At 40.3% G+C, this 17,648-nt stretch overlaps 1 long non-coding RNA gene across 4 annotated transcripts; it reads right to left on the bottom strand.

The window, feature by feature from the left end:
• Positions 1-203: 203 nt before the first annotated feature.
• On the bottom strand, positions 204-13,038 carry LOC113633552 (uncharacterized). 4 transcript variants are annotated; one of them, XR_003438241.1, is made up of 3 exons: positions 12,756-13,038; positions 8,697-8,783; positions 204-1,020 (listed from the first exon to the last, which is right to left on the bottom strand). It is a non-coding gene; the product is annotated as an uncharacterized LOC113633552 (long non-coding RNA). The 4 variants fall into 4 exon arrangements; XR_003438245.1 differs by lacking the exon at positions 12,756-13,038 and adding an exon at positions 12,120-12,747; XR_003438244.1 differs by lacking the exon at positions 12,756-13,038 and adding an exon at positions 12,025-12,113.
• Between the last annotated feature and the right edge of the window lie 4,610 nt (positions 13,039-17,648).

Genomic DNA, 17,648 nt, shown 5'->3' with positions numbered 1-17,648 from the left:
TTTTTGCGGTACGCGGGCCTCTCACTGTTGTGGCCTCTCCCGTTGCGGAGCACAGGCTCTGGACGCGCAGGCTCAGCAGCCATGGCTCACGGGCCCGGCCACTCCGCAGCACGTGGGATCTTCCCGGACCGGGACAAACCCGTGTCCCCTGCATCGGCAGGCGGACTCTCAACCGCTGTGCCACCAGGGAAGCCCTTGTTAAGTCATTTTAAGTGAATTTATTTAATAGGTCTGAAGACATTAATTAATAGTAGTAGTTAGTATTAATTTATAATACTATGTTCTATGCACATTAGCACTGTAGAATACGATTTTCTACTTACTATTGATTTCAGTAGCCTACACAAAAGGATATTCTCCTAGAAAATTCTGGGAGGAGTAGCTTTTTACAAATAGAAGCATATTTTAAACACGCTAGGGGAGAGCAAAATTTCAAAAATCTCCCAAGCAAAAACTTCCATGTGAAATCATAGTCTTTAAATTAACGTTTTTAGGTTAATTTTTTTAGGTTAAGCAGATGTTTCTCTTTACAATATTACCCTTAGTGTAAAAAAGCCCAATACTAAAAGGTGATAACTGTAATACATTAAAATCCATCAACAGACAGGATCTTTAAAGTCTGATTACCAAAGCAATCACCATGTGTCACTATGGAATGATAATGCATTACACATTCCCCAAGTAAAGATCAAAGTTACTTGAACCACCCCTGCCAAAAAAATCATTTTTATTTAGTCATCCAGTTCTTGGAATCACAGTAGGGCTCGATGCCATATTGGTGTCACATTCTGCCAGTCATCCAAAGAATATGCCAGCCTTCTTTTTCAACTTCTCTGTCTACTAGTGCATCACTGGACCCAGCAGGCAGTTCACCCAGACAATCTCAGTAACGGATTTTGGCTCTCTGCGCATAATAGATGACAATCTTTATGAAGTATCCAGTTTGTCTTATAGCTGAGAGATCTGAACCTGCTGCAGATGTCACATCTAAATTCTTGAACGGATTTGTATCAGTGTCACCTATAAAACAAGACAGTGTCACCAACAGCATTGTCCTAGAGAACATCTGTTTCAGTAATGCTAATATGATGTTTTCTGCATCATAACTGATAGTCATTTATTTGCCTAAAAAAAAGATCAGAGCCTGTGGCCCAAAACTCAGTCCATTGCCTTTTCTTACACAGCTATGATCTAAGAATGGATTTTGTATTTTTTAATGGATGAAAAGTTTTTTTAAAAGACCAATATTTTGCGACATATGAAAATTACATGAAATTCAAATTCCAGTCTCCATAAACAAAGTTTCATTGGAACATAGCTACTCATTCATTTATGGATTTTTCTACGGCTGCTTTCACACTACAATGGCAAACTTAACAGAGACCATAATCACCCATAAAGCCTAAAATATTTACTATCTGGTGCTTTAAAAAAGAAGTTTACTGAACCCTAGCCTAGAGAATATTTAGTGGGTAGGTAATATGGTGCCTAGTGTCTGTTGCATGAAGAACATGAGTGTAATGACCCAGTTGTTCCCCTGCCTTACTTCCATCCATTGGTTTAACAAATATTTCTTGGGCAGGTCTGTCACTCCACTACACACAGCTAGCTATGGTCACTCTGCTTGCCACTTTGGCTCAGCCTTGCCTCAATCCAAGGGGTCAAACAATACTCTTGAGCAGAAATAAGACAAGCTCAACTTCAGGTCAAATTCTAGTTCTCCCAAGTTGGCCTCATCTGTGTGCACAGGTTCTCCTGGTTCTTGCTTTCTGCTTTATATCCACCATTCCCCATAACACGTTTCCTGTATGGATACCACTCTTAAAAGTCTGTATTTCCTACCAGAGACCCTAAGGCAGCAGGCTGAGTCACAGCATTCTTTGACTGAACTGTGCCAGCTGATCACCAGTTCTACCCCTGCCCTAACAGCCACCCTGTAACGTGAATTTGTTTGGGGCCCTTGTGAACAGCTTGCATATTCCAACACCCTCCTGGCTTCCACTGCTCTTTCTGATTATGAATGCCCCTGGAGTTCATCATTTCCTTTTACATTCAAACCTCTGGCCTATAAATCTATGAGTTCAACCTTCCCAACTGGCTTGTTGTTCTATTTCTTGAGTTCAGTTCATATGATAACCAAACGTAAGAGCACAACACAACAAAACTCTATACATATGGATTTCCCAACCTAGGACTACCCATCCCTTACTTTTTTAGCAACTGCCGCAAAAGGGTATCTATCACCTGCAAGCAGTATCTAGAATATCCCTTCTTCTTCCCTCCACCATTGCTGGTTGACCCAAAGTTTCTACACCTGCTTCACCTGAGAGGGTTACTCACCACCCTTTCTACCCACCTGGGGTGCCTAGGATAACCTGCGTCTCTTGAGCGTTGCTTCAGAATGCCTCTCTTGCTTCTATTAAAGCTTTAGCACTCCTGTTTCTATTGTAAGCAGGAAAAGGGGGTTTCTTGCCACTGTTGGACTGCAATGGAGTAATTTATTTGGCTAGACTTCTAGGAGTCAGAATATAATTCCCCAAAGAAAGATGTTAATAATCCACAATGAGGCTCTGCCCATAGTATCAATGGCACTATGGAACCCATCTGTAATTCATATTATATTGTTGGCAAATAACTAATTCACAAACACATTCACAAGTTGTGGACTGACCATCTAGAAAATAGCTATGAAATGTCAGGAAGACTTCACAGCAGACAGATTAGCCTAGTGTAAAGACTTCAGAGAAAATGGCAGTTTATTTTCAGCAAAGTGAATTTCACTACAACCCTTAAGTAGCCTGCCATGGTGAACAGCGCTTAAAACTACATGAATAGCTCGCAACCAAAAGAGTAGTATCAAGAATGAATCCGCTGATAAAGTGACCATTAACCATTATCTCAACTCTGGGTAGCAACAATATAGGTAGCAACGATCTTAAATAAAAATGAAAATCTTCTTTAAAAACACACAGGAACCTTCTGCCTACTTGGAGAATGACACAGAACTCCATCCAGTAACATATCATTACAACCAGGAAAAGAAACTAGAGGTATGTAGTCCATATTTCAAAGAAATACGCAAAATATTAAAACTTTAGAACTCTGTTCATTTGATGACTCTAGCCACCATTCCTTAAAGAAACAGTTCTCAAACTTCTTAGTATCAGGCCTCCTTTGTGTTCTTGAAAATTGAGGACTCCCAAGAGCTTTTGTTAATGAGTTATAATTATCAATATTTACCATATTAGGAATTAAAGGCGAAAATGTTAACTATTTTTTAAATTTTTTTAAAGCGTGATTTATAATTTAATTTAAAAATTGATATGAGATGCAACACAATTGAGCTGATTCTCCCATCCATGGGACATTTAGGTTGTTTCCAATTTTTCACTATTATAAAATGATGTCATAGATCTATAAACATTAACATGAAAAAAGATTTGCTCTATAGTGTTAACAGGGGGAAAAACTCAGGTTATAAAATGGCATTTAGTTTGCTATCTTTTTTTGGTGAAAAAAATATGCAACTTTGAACAGATGTTTATTAAAGCACTTGTTTCAGTGAATTGTTAGTATCTGAAAATGAAGACATCTATCTCCCTACCTACACTGAGTTCCTGCACGTGGAAACTGCTTATTCACATACAAGTCTGCAAGTATTTGTTGAATGAAATAGAATAGTTTCCATTTCTAGAATGTGCAAGACAATGATTAAGTTCCAGTTTTGTGACAAAATATGTTCTGCTTTCCTGATTCATTTAAAATTTTTAATGACATTTAGTATGAGAATATATTTTATGAAAAATTACTTTATTATACAAAAAAAGCTTAGTGATAAAAATAATACTGTTTTACAACTTTTGCAAATTTCTTTCATGTCTAACTTAATAGATGACAGCTGGATTCTCATATCTGCTTCTACATTCAATTTGTTGTGATACATTGTTTTGATTGAACTACATGAAAAAAAATAGCCCCACACATATATGCAGTGAGAAGAAAGAAAGTATATGTTAATATTAATATCATTTTCAGATAACTGTGGATGTTCTTCTTTGATACTACACCAAAACTTGACAAGTAGGAGTTTTCGGTTAGCTGTAATATGAAATCTAATATCACATAAGCTTTTTGTATTCTGTTACTTGCTTTCTATAAGGGCCTTTTACCATAATTTTGTAACACTGATCACTTTGAAAATATTCATTCATTGAGTTATATAAATATTGAAAATCTTGACATAATTAATACCATAGCAAAAACTCACATTCATAATATCACCACCCATCCCATCAGAAAACTCTTTAAGTACTGGGAAGCTGACAAGAGCACAGCAGTTGACTTAGGTTTTCCAAAATTTTAATTTTCACTAGCAAGCTCAAATTTTATCATCAGCAACAAATATTGTCTATTGTTTTGCCATGAAGTGACAAGTCTCACTGTGTTCGTTTTCAAGAATATCACTGCCAAATACCTAAGTCTAAATAATCCTAGTTTGTCTGATAGTCATTCTTTCAAGTAAAAATGATGTTTCATGCAAAATACGGCTAGCTCAGCTCACAACTCAAAAGAACACGTAAGGGTTTTCCTTGAGACAAACAATGTACTCTGGATATGTAGCAGAAGTGCCTTCTGCATATTTCCTACCTCATCACATAGAATATTAAAACAATGCATTCAAGGATCAAGATTTAATAAAACTAATAATTTTTACTGCTTCATTAAGGACACTCAAGTAAAACTGGCTTTTTGAGTTTTTGTTTGTTTTTTTTTTTTACAGTGAATGCGTGGTAGTGAAGAATACAATGATTACTAGTACACCCTGGTGCCACTGCCATTTAATATCTACTAAGATACCCACAGTTTTACCCACTATTCCTTTAGTATCAGCAAGGCAAATGTAAAAACAGTGGAAAAGGCAAACAGTATTACTATAAAAATAGTTTTAACCTAATGGATGCCCTGAAAGGGTCTCAGTGACCCCAAAAGGCCTGTATATCACAACTTCAGAACTACTGCTGTCTTAAGGAAACACTGAAAGCTAATGAATGATAACTTGCCATCCCCAAATCCATAGTAAATATCCCCCAACATAAAAAATATATTAAGTATCTGTATGAATTCTTTCATTTTGACTCAAAATTGGTCCAATTTGTTCTGAAACTGAATTAATAATAATATAAATAACAGTAGCAATTAACTCTTTTTTTTTTTTTTTTTTGCGGTATGCAGGCCTCTTACTGTTGTGGCCTCTCCCGTTGCAAAGCACAGGCTCCAGACGCGCAGGCTCAGCAGCCATGGCTCACGGGCCTAGCCGCTCCACGGCATGTGGGATCTTCCCGGACCGTGGCACAAACCCGCGTCCCCTGCATCGGCAGGCGGACTCGCAACCACTGCGCCACCAGGGAAGCCCAGCAATTAACATTTAATGAGTTCTTACATGTATTATCTCATTTAATACTCATAATAACTCTATTAATTTTCCCACATATTCATGTTACAGATGAGGAAGCTTCTTTACTTCAGAGAAGTAAAGCCACTTTTCCAGTCATAATAAAAATTATCAGTATTTATGGATTCCAGCTTTACTCAATATTTTACGTACCTGATCTCTTAAGTCTTAACAACCTTTTTATTATCCTTTTTTCCCTTTTTAACTCTTTAAACTTTAATACCCATTTTACAGATGAAAAGTTTTAATCAAAAAAGTAAAGAACCCTGCCCAAGGTTACTCAAATGTTAGATCTATATTCAAATCCAAGTCTGTCTTACTCCAGCAAGTACACTCCACATTCTGCTTCCCTATCCCACATATCGGTATATCCTTTGTATATAAATAGATTGTTGCAAAAGTCTTATGTACTTTCAAAAGAGAAAGAGAAAAACAAATATCGTATATTAGCGCATACATGTGGAATCTAGAAAAATGGTATAGATAAACCGGTTTGCAAGGCAGAAATAGAGACACAGATGTACAGAACAAATAAGAGGGGGAAGGCCAGGGAGGGGGGCGGTTATGAATTGGGAGATTGGGATTGACGTATATACACTAATATATTTAAAATAGATAACTAATAAGAACCTGCTGTATAGCACAGGGAACTCTACTTCACTTTTTGGTACAGTAGAAGCTAACACAACATTGTAAAACAACTCTACCCCAATAAAAAATAATAAAAAATAAAGACATAAAAATAAATAAATAAAACATATAATAGCAAAGCAGTTATAGGAATAAAAGAAAAACAAAGTCAACTGTGCAAGACCTCTATTTGGAATAATTCTTGCTTACTTGACTATCTCTGTTATCAAATGGAACAAAATCTACTTTTTTTTAAAATCGTGTATGATCCAGATAGTTCATTAATTCACATTATTGAACACTTATCTGCACATGACAACAAATCAATACAGCTAAGATTACTCTTTAAAAAAAAACTCAATACACTAAGCTGATATTATTCCTATATTACATATGAGGAAACTGAAACCCAGAGAAGTAACTAACTTCCCCCAAAGACATGCTGTTCATAAATGGTACAGAGTCAAAATCAGTTTGGACTGACCCTGAAGCCTAAACTCTTCAATCATATTGCCTGCATGTATTTAAGAAGGTCTCAGGCAATGAACTAGAAATTGCTCACAAGGTCTGTATACAGAGCTTGCTGATATCATATCCACTCTACCCAAGGCAATCATGATATGAACCGTCTTGTATCTCAAAGACCAAGAGGTGAAAAGGAAGCTGGTGATGCTGAAAATAAAGAGCCATGTTCTGAGGTGGTTTAAGTAAAGCATCTATAGGTAATGCTGAAGAAAGAAGTAAAATTCACTTACAGAGGTGTCAGATAGCACACACCTCTGCTGCTAAGATGAGCTTACCTCTGTTTAAACAAAACATACCAAAAAAACCAAAGCCTAGAGGAAAATGTCACCACAGACTATCTACAGATTGCACAATAACTTTCAGATGCCAGGAGCCCAGGAATGCTGCAAACCTTAGTAAATGGCAGCAGAAATCATTTTCCTAAAACACTCTAATCAATCACAAAAATTTTCATTTCAAGTTAGGATTTGCAAAGGTCAGGGGTTATGCCCCAATGCTTGTTTCTATTTCAAGGGCTTACAGTGCAAACTGCTGCTTAAATATTAAAGCCCAAGGGGGACAGGAAAAGAATCAAGGTTTTATCCAGCTCAATTCACCCTCCACAACTTGTTGCAACAACTTGCAGGAAAACATCTTGAGACTGGACAGAGGAGTGTGGCTTTAATTTCAAATCAAGTGTATTCTCAAGGAGTCCCCAAACACATTTGACGTTTGACAGGAAGGTGACAAAATGGGAGGCTGTGGTGTACCTCCTAAAAGGGCAGGCAGTACAGGCGAGAGATGAGCAATTATACTTGTCACAGAATACGATATTCTGGATTCCCTCTGTGGCAAAAGAAAAAAAAAATTATAGAGCAAACTTTACCTCCTCCATCAATGATTCCCAGCATGATCAAAAAGAATCAGAATCTAGTAAGGTAAAACCAGCTGACAGATACATAGAAAAAATAAAAATCAAGATTGAGGTCATGGCCCTTGACATGCACCATTTACACTAAGGATTCCTCCACTTATCTGAATTAATTTCACATACCTCATCTCATTCAGATAATTGCAGTTTTCCTCTTAGAGTTGTAAAGTGTTTACCTCAACATAATTAGTAAACTATCCACTTAAAAATTCCACTACAAAAATTACCACCCCCTCCTCTCTACATATAAATGTATACTCCACTATCCTTTAAAGTATGAGATTTTGGCCTTCATGGGGAATGCAGTTCAACAGTCCTCTTTAAAAAATTAGCACAAGAAATTCTACACGAAAAGTTATGGTCATTACTTTTTTAATAAGTGTCTGCATTACTTGTTAAAGACATGGTAATTTGGGTATTCAATACATGACTACTGTTCTGAAACCAAATTAAAGGTTTAGACTACTAAAGAGTTTGATGACTTGCTTCAATACAATAACTGGGATTGTATGGAGAACAAAATCAAAGAGGTCTCTCTTTTTTTATGAGCAGGCATTTAAGGGCCTCTTAATGAGAATTTACTCTTTAGTATATAATTACTAATGCACAAAAATAGGGCCATTAGGGCTTCCCTGGTGGCGCAGTGATTGAGAGTCCGCCTGTCCATGCAGGGGACACGGGTTTGTGCCCCGGTCCGGGAAGATCCCACATGCCGCGGAGCGGCTGGGCCCGTGAGCCATGGCCGCTGAGCCTGCGCGTCCAAAGCCTGTGCTCCGCAACGGGAGAGGCCGCAACAGTGAGGGGCCCGCGTACCGCAAAAAAAAAAAAAATAGGGCCATTAAATTCACTTCTTTATAGTGCCATAAAACTTCTATTTGTAAGAAATATAAAATAATATACATTTAATCAAACTCCAGAAAAACAGAAATGTGCAACACCTAACAATACATGGTGAAAATTATATACATTTTCTTCTTAAATAAACTCCCTGCAAGATGACTAATGATGCTATTTTGTATGTGGATATGCTTGTAATTTAAAATATACAGACTCCCTAGTACTTATGATGGCAATGAAATGTCTGAACTTCTTGTATGAATTCTCAATTTCTATATGAAAATTGGTTTCCCATACTGATAACATACTATTGATTATATCCAATCAATATTTATTTATCACCTGTTATGTGCCAGGTACTGTACTAAGTGCTGAGGACACCAACAGGAACAGCACAAATTCGGTCCCACCACTCTGGGTACACACAGTCTAGAAAGAAAGACAGATAACGAACAAATGTGCTATGGGAAAGTATAACAGATACTTGGTCAAATGAAAGCTCAAAACTGAGAGAAAACCTGGTTAGAAAATCAAACACCTGAAAATAATTAGTTACCACTGAAACTGGATAGAAATCACCCAGTAAGTAACTCAGCTACAAAGGCAGAGAACCAAGAGCAGGGTAGTCAGGAAGGGGATCTACATAATGACTGGATGACCAGGGTGTCCTAGCGTCAGATGCAAATGAAAGTTGACCCTCAAAAAAAGCTGAAATTATAACAGCCAAAGAGCCCAGCTCTCAGCTGTCCTGTCCTCAGTACCTAAGAAGTCAATCCAGTGAGTGTGAGTCTGAGAAGCAGTATCAAGGTATCTTGACTCTGCTAGTTCTGCCCCAGTTGAAATAGGACCCCAACCGTCCACCATGGACAAGACCAGGTCCAAGTTCCCTGAAGGAAGAGAGGATGGCGAGGAGAGGAAGAGCTCTGGAGCAGGCTCAAGACAAGGTTCCAGGTCCACAAGGGATTTGGAATACAAAAAGGAATAATAAAAGAAATATATCAACTCTATGGATTATTTTATGCTAAGGAAATACTGCAGAACTGCTTCACTTTTAAAAATAAGTACTCAAAAAAATTGTAATCTTGAGTTTAAATGACTTAAGTGTGACCTTCAAGTGTGGGAGAAAACGACTAGACAGTCTCACTAATTCTTATCAATTGTCTGATTCTATAAACTAATTCCATCTAAATCTATATTAATATATTCTAGATGCTTCACACATACTTCCCTAAAATGTTTATGCCATATATTTCAAAACTCCTGATGAGTGAAAGCATTTTTCAAAATGAGAATCTCATTTTGAAACTCAGTCAAAGTGAGTACATGCCAAGGATATAGTAAGACACCAAACCTCTGTGAGCAATGGATGCCAAGGGCACCAGAATAATTCCAGATCCCACCTCCTGAAGAGGCTGGGGATCTTAAGGTATTTTCAGTCTTAAAAATCAATTCAAGAAGTGGGTGGAAAAGACAGAACAGGCAGTGGGTGGGCCAGGTAGCCTGGGACTGACACAGGAACCAGCAATGATAGATATGAAATTATCTGCCCCCTACAAATTAAGCACTATCATACTGTACTGTACAATTGTTTTCAGTAATAGTGTCATGAGGGGAAAAAAAAATGCATGTAGTCCAAAGATGATGTCCCTATGAAAACTATTATTCATATAACTCAACATACTCAAATAGGAATCACACTATGGAAATGGCCCTGCATTTGCCCAAACATTACTTGCCAAGGCTATTCAAAGGGTGGAGTGGTGGTACTTTCCAAAAGAAATGCTTGAAAAATTTCCTCAGTAATTTTTTTTTTAATAAACAAAGCACACTATAATAATCAATTAAAGAAAGAATATAAGCCTAAGGGAAAAAGAAAATACAGTAAGGTTTGTTTGGTTTGGGGTTTGTTTGTTTTCATTATCACCACCATGAAGCACAAGGCATCAGCCAGAAACTGTGTAAAATATCATTTCAGGACAGCTTTTTACCACAGGAGTCTGAACTCCGTAAGTCATGCTGCTTCCAGAAGTCTATGTACTGAAAAATATATCTTTATAAAGTGAAACCAAGGCCTTAAAACGTGGCGTACAGTAACAATTAGGGTCATTCAATTCACAATTCTCAAACTTTGCTCCAGTGGAAAATTTGTATTATTTTAGCTCAACTGAGGTGTCCTATCAAAAAATTTAAATAATGGTGTCCTTTTCCAATTTCACAGTGGGTAATGTACATTAAAGAACAAAATTCTCAATGTTAACCTCTTGCCTCAATTTATCTAAAATATTAGATACCTGCTACCTCTTTCAATATTGGAATTCAGCCTAACAGAGTATCTATTCAACACAAAAATGGAAATGAGGTATTTCAAGTTTATAATATCATGATTCATGACTTCCAAGCACTCTGCTACCTTCTTAAATTTGATTAAGCCCAACAAAACCACAAGCATTACAAAGTACACTTCGCTTGACATGAAGCATACAAAGATGAATAAAACACAGCCCACCTTACATGAAGCCACACCAGGGAAAATGCACACAAGCCAAAAAGTATCTACTAAACACCTGCAGTAAACACTGGAGTGGGAGATGCAAAGAATTCACCCTACCCCAGCAAGGACCTGGGGACTTCTGCATTGAGGACCACTACCAAAAGGGAGCTGAGGATGCTAGAATTCGATGACTCCATGTGTTACAGGACCTTTCTTCCTAATTAATATCAAGGTTACATACACCATAACCCTAGGACTCTTGCAATGCCAACCTGCTGGAATTGACACAGACTATCTGAATCAAGAATATGAATAAACATTCTCGAAGTGAAAATAGTTACTAAATTCAAACAAACTGGAAAGTACTGTTTCAATTGATGAAATGTAAAGATTGCCTAAATATAATCTGTATCATTTGATCTAATGACTCCAAATCACAAACTAAGGCATATACTCAAAACACCGGGAAAAAATTCAACGTTAGTAATAACTTGGCTTTTTGTTTTTAAGACATCAAAATCAAAACAAATTTTGGTACAAAAATATCCATTGGGGAGGTATGAATGATCTACCTAGGTGTTCGATTAAGTCAACTAGTTCTATTCAGTTCATGTTAAATCTCTTCAGGAAACTTGGATTACTTTTACTCTGCAAAATTATAGGGTTGCAATAAATTAATTATTAATAATAATTAATAGTTAACTGCTGAATTTCCTCACAAACAGAAAATTCTGTACTTCTGCAGTCTGTCAGATTAAGTTGTCAACACGGTTTCAAAACAGGAGTAAAAAAGCCTTCTTAACTTCTCAAATTGGTAATGCTATAAAATTCAGTTTCCTACCTTATCTCAGTATCACGGTTCACATTTTACCTACCCAGTTTTCAAGTTCGTCAAAGAAACTTTCATGATTCAAAGGGTACTCTTCCCACCCCCCAATACTAAAACTGTTTCTTAAATACAAGATCCTAAGGAAAATATATAATGAAAGGCAGTGAGAAATGTGAATCTATTCCACATCAAACCTGGAATGCACTAATTAAAATTCAATATTGCACTTGGTACGTGGGCTCCTACATGAAACTCCTGCCATGTTCTAGCTTAAGGTTAAACAGGTTAATAGAATCCAATAAAATGGCTCTATTGAATTATACTGGATTTCTTTTCAACAGCTCCTTTACCTGACCATTCTGTTGAACTTTAAAATCAACTTCAGGGGTAGCACCCAATAACCAAGGAGAGCCACGGCTCACGGGGGCTGCATTCTGCAACCCACCTGGTGTGGAAAATCACCGTCAACGCACGTTTTCCATTTCAAACTGTGATACAGGTGGAGGAAAAAGTGTAAAGCCTTCTCTTTGAACCTCCCATCACACTGCCTCCAAGCGCTAACTTAAGAATTATCTCAAAGACAATGTAATGCAGTACAGTTCTCAGAAAACTCTAAAAGTTGCCTTTGCCAGAGAGGAGAGACCAAAAAAAAAAAAAAAAAAAGAACTCCCTCTAGACTAAAGGTTAAATTAACGTACTACTGCAACCTCGCTGTTGGGTACACGGCTGGATTTACAGGACAAATTCAGAGAACCTTTCCCCCGCCCGAACAGACTGCCTGGGTCCCGATTAAAATAAGTATATGCGGGATCGTCAGAGGAGGGAAGGGGGCGGGGAGAGCGCAGAGTGAGCGAGGTCTTTAGCCTCCGCTAAGGGGCTGCTGAGGTCAGGAGAGTTAGGGCGATAATGGGGCCAGGCGCAAAGGGTCCTTCAGGAAGACCTGGCGGCGCGCGGCGCGAGGGACCACTGGCCCGGCAGTCTCGTGGTCGGCAAGGAGGCCCCTCCGCTCCTCGGGCCAAGGCCGGGAGCCCGGCCCCTCCTCCTCCCCGCGAGAAGGCGACGCGCCCCCAGCCACCCTCACCGGCCGCGCGACGAGGCGGCTGCGGCGCGCTGGCTGCGGGAAGCCGGCCCGCAAGGCGCGCAGAACCCAAGAAAAGAAGGTCAGAAAATGGCCAGCGCGTATCAGGAATGAGACACAGCAGCCGGGGTGCCCAGCTCAGGGCGCGGGGCGGACGGCGGCGCCGCGAACGCAGCGCGTGCGTCCGGGAAGCGCGCCGCCCGCGCGGCCCTCAGCTCCGCCCCCCGGCTCCCCGCGCCGCCGCCGCCGCCGCAGCCCCTCTGGGAACTCCAAGCCGCGCGGCCCCGCGAGGCGGGCGCCAAGGAGGGGAGGGGCCGCGCTCCCCGCCTCCCCGCCGGCCCGCGCGGCTCCCCAGCCCGGAGCCTACTCACCTCCTCCTCCTCCTCCTCCTCCTCCTAGTCTCTCCCTCCTGGCCACCAGCGCGGCCCAGCCGGCGACGCGCTGACGCCGTGCCCCTCCCCCGCGGCCGCCGCCGCCGCCGCCGCCCCGCCCGGCCCGCGGCCGCAGCGGCCTCGGGACGCGTCAGGCGTAGGCCCCGCCTCCCGGCCCGCCCACGCGCTCACCACTCCGCCCCCTGCGCGGCCAGGTTGTTGCGGGTCTCTGACTCAGCAGGCGCTCCCGCCTTCGCGAGCCGCGCCACCTCCGCTCACAACCCCCGAGCCTCTCCTCACCTGCCCACTGCCCTAGGACCTCACTTCGCCTCCCACCTCCCCGCGCGCCCTTTCCCATCTCTAGTCAGCCACCGCGTCCTACCCTTAAGCTTGTTTATACTGTTTCCTTAATCCCTAGTCTGGTTGTAAGCTTGCATTGGTGCCTTCTCCTTCCTTCTAGAAGGTCTTCGCTGCTCACTAGGTCAGCCTCGGTTTCCTCCTGCAGTTTTCCCGCCGGTCCCTTCTCTCCCCGGTCTCCGTTCCCCTCCCTGGCCTGCTGGAGCCACGTACCCGGCTTCTTCCCTGCCACTGCTACCTGAGGCGCAGCTCGCACCTCCTAGGCACCTGCTTGGCCAACGCGTCCTAATTTCCCTCCCCCTGGTCCCCTCAGAACCCTCTGGACAGGCTCGTTCCTTCCTTTACCTACATTTTGAGCGTCCTTTCTGTTCTCACTACTCCAAATAGTTCATATGCAGTTTGGGAGTTAATGGTATGTGCGCAGCCCCACTCGCCTCAAGAGTCACCCAAGTAGTTAAAAATCACAAAGCAGAGCGATAGCAGTGGTGACAATCTTTGACTTTCATCGTTCCCATCCATACTTTCTCTGCGATAAAATGTCAATTAACACAATTTCTATTGGGTCTTACAGTCCACAAATTTTGCCTGTTTTTCCCTGCAACCTAATCTCAATTCAGTTCTTTTATTTATAAAATTCATAGTCTGTAGAAAGAGCACCAGGATCTTTTAGGTCTCTCGTTTAATTACCTGTAAAAGGAGGAATTTGTTTCTTCCACATTTAAATTTCTGTGATTCCGAATCAAAGGATTTTGTATTTGGAAGGAGCTTGTGGGTTAAATGAGTCAGAAGAAGGCAAAAGATGCAAATGTAACTAGAAGTCTGGTAAACTTCATTTTTAAAACTGCAACTTGGAAGAGTTAGGCTGTGATGTGGAAATGAGTTGAGAGACATACCAAAATAAGGGAAACTGATTAGGCCTTTAAAGTTACATCCATCCACAAGTTGCTTTAAATTATGTGAGTAAACATATTATCCTTAAACTGAAGAATTAAAACTATCTTCCATTCTAAACAAAATCCTGGCTCTATGAAGACCCTCAAAGTTTAAAACCATTGTGAACTGAACAACAGCATTATAAGCATGTGAAAACCTTATCAATCATCTGTCCATACACTTTAACACAAATTGGGAAACAGAAAAGTATAAATGCCAAAAGCTGAAAGTGAGTGTTCCTAACAACACACAAGACTAGTAAATCCTATCCCATGGAATAAGTATAAGAACTCCAAAGGCTATGGCTGCCATTTCACTGCTATGGAAATAGTCATACAATTTTTTTTTTAATATTTATTTACTTTCCTTATTTTTATGGCTGCATCCTGTCTTTGTTGCGGCACACGGGATCTTCGTTGAGGCATGAGTCATACAATTTTTAATTAACTTATCTAGTCCTTAATATCATCTGGAGTCTAATCTTTTCATTTTACTGTTGAAGAACTGACACCCAGAGAAAGTAAATCGCTTACTCAGTAATGCCCAGATTAATTGGAAACAAAGCCAGAATTCAAACTCAGATCTTCTGTCTCGCATAGCTGCCAGCATCTGGCTTATAGTTACCAGTTATATAAAGCTATTCAACATCAGAGGTCTTTAACTCTGCCGTTTCGCCTACATGGTCTGAGTGATGTATGAAATTATACTTGGCATTAATTAGGAAGGTATCCACTGGTTTTAAGAATTCCTTTTGCCCAAGCTCCATCTCACCCGGTCAGGGTTCACCTTATTCCAGGCAATTCTGACCAGGCCTCTGGAGTCATGTCCCAACCAAACACATTCATCCTTGGAGGTGCCAAGAGCTGTGCATGATTGTAAGAATTATGAAGTCCCTATTGCCAAGAAAATTACAACATTACTTGGGGGGGTGGGGGGTGTAAAATATGAAACATAAAATGATCAACAATTCACCATTAGTAAAAAAGGATTCAATTATAAAATTCATATTTTAAATTGGAAATTAACCATGTAGATTAAGGGAAGCTTTTTTAAAAAATTTATTTTATTTATTTATTTTTGGCTGTGTTGGGTCTTTGTTACTGCGCAGGCTTTCTCTAGCTGCAGTGGGCCGAGGCTACTCTTTGTTGCGGTGCGCGGGCTTCTCATTGTGGTGGCTTCTCTTGTTGTGGAGCATGGGCTCTAGGTGCCCGGGCTTCAGTATTCGTGGAGCACGGGCTTAGTTGCTCCACGGCATGTGGGATCTTCGCAGACCAGGGCTCGAACCCATGTCTCCTGAATTGGCAGGCGGATTCTTAACCACTGCACCACCAGGGAAGTCCCAAGGGAAGCTTTCTTAAAGGACAACAAAGGAAATGTAGAATTTGGATTTGTTTATAGGGAAAAGGTAAAGGAAATTGCTTGAACAAAGGCATTGGGAAAAAAATGAGCAAGCTAACAATGGGGAAAAGGTACGAGATCAGATGAATTAAAACAGAAGGTTCACTTAGAAACAATAGAAAACAAAGCTGAAACGATAGGGTAGAAGACCTGAATTTGAGCCTGACAAATTTAGATTTAATCTAATGGAAGATCATTTTGAATTTGGCAGGGGGAGGGGGTGAAGATGAGACAGGAGACTATAACCTTGTCAGGTTCTGAAGTAGCAAGTGGGATTTTAAAAGAAATGGTAGACATAAATGCCACTAAGGAAATGACTTGGGTTTAGTGGTTATATGTAAGGGATCAAAGATCAGTAAGCAGTCCAAGATGACTTTAAGTTTGTGGCAAGTCAACAACAGTATACATAGACCTTAGCACCTTAGAGTTGGAAGACGGTTGGCCCTCAGTGGTACAGGCTCTCAATTGCTAGAGAAGGAAGCACAAAACTTCCCAAGGTATACCTTCCTATTCATCACATCCTCATTCCAGAAAACTTTAGTTTGCTGCTCAAATCAAATTAGAAGTTAAGAAAAAAATCTCTTACTCTGTCATGGGCTCTTTGCTGGTGTTTTATGGTCGACCTATTTTTACTTCCGTTTCAGCCCCACTGATGTAAAAGTGCTCGGTAGTGCAGTATATAATGTTACAGCTGGAAATAAATCCATAAGTGTTAAATACATACCAAATGCTGTTCGGCACTCTGCTAGGCCTGGAGGGCTGGAAAAGTATAAAAGGGCCTCTACCTTTCCTAAGCTTATAATCTGGTTGGAGAAAAAATGTCAACACACTTGACACAACAGGGAATACATTCCATGGATAGTGAGAACAACCTGGGTGGACTGTAAAGTGTGCATATATAGAAATAGTGGGAAACAGAGTTGAATGAATTGGAAATGATATGATGGATACTGTTCATCATTTAACAAATTTTCATTAACCTTTAAGCATGTTCTAAGTTCTGGAGGTAAAGCAGTAAAATAAAAAGTTCCTGCTCTCATGGAGCTTCCATTCCATTTAGGAGAGACAGAGAGGAACAAATAAATATACAATTAACAAACAGTAATAATTGTTCCAAAGAAAATAAAATGTGAGATGTCAATATAAGTCTATGGAAAATAGGTAAGATGTTTCTGAGGAACATTTAAACAATGGCTTGAATGAAAGAAACAACCAGTCTTGGCATGGTCTGGGGAAGGGCAGTTCAGACAGAGTCAGCTATTGCAGAGCCCTAAGGAGGGGTCAAACTTAGTGTCCTTGAGACTAAAAAAGACCAAGTGTTTCTGGAGTATAAAGAGCCAGGAGGAAAGTGAGGGAGATGAAACTGGAAAGGTAAGCAAGTTCTTGTAGGTAAGAAGGGATTTTGAGGTCAGGTTAAAGTACAGATATTTGGAAGATTAGTCGCTGTGGCATTCTGGATTAGAGGAGGGGAGATTAGAACCTGTAAGACCAGATGGAAGCCTGGGTGGTAATCTGGGCAGGAGGTGATGTGAGGTAGACAAGGCTGGTGGCAAGGTCAGCAGGGAAGACAAAAATGTCAAGGAGATCAAGTAATGGGTATTTATGAGGGGTGGTAGGCGGTGTTGGGTGGGGAGAGTCCACAGTGTCAAATGCAGCAAAAAGGTCAAGGAGAACAGGCATTAAGTCAGAGCTAGTATAATTAACAAGAAAAATGTGTAACCTCCAAGGGAAGAGTTCCCATAGGATGGGGTGTTGAGAAGTGAGGAAATTGAGACAGTAAACTTTGACTGTAAGAATCAGTATAACTCAAAATGTACAGAGCATTTGCTCATTTTAT

The sequence above is a fragment of the Aethalodelphis obliquidens genome, unplaced genomic scaffold (genome assembly GCF_003676395.1).
Source record: "Aethalodelphis obliquidens isolate GAN/ISIS:26980383/991018 unplaced genomic scaffold, ASM367639v1 scaffold2, whole genome shotgun sequence".
NCBI lineage: Eukaryota > Metazoa > Chordata > Mammalia > Artiodactyla > Delphinidae > Aethalodelphis > Aethalodelphis obliquidens.
Note: the sequence above shows the minus strand (reverse complement) of the source record. Positions and strands in the feature narration are given on the sequence as shown.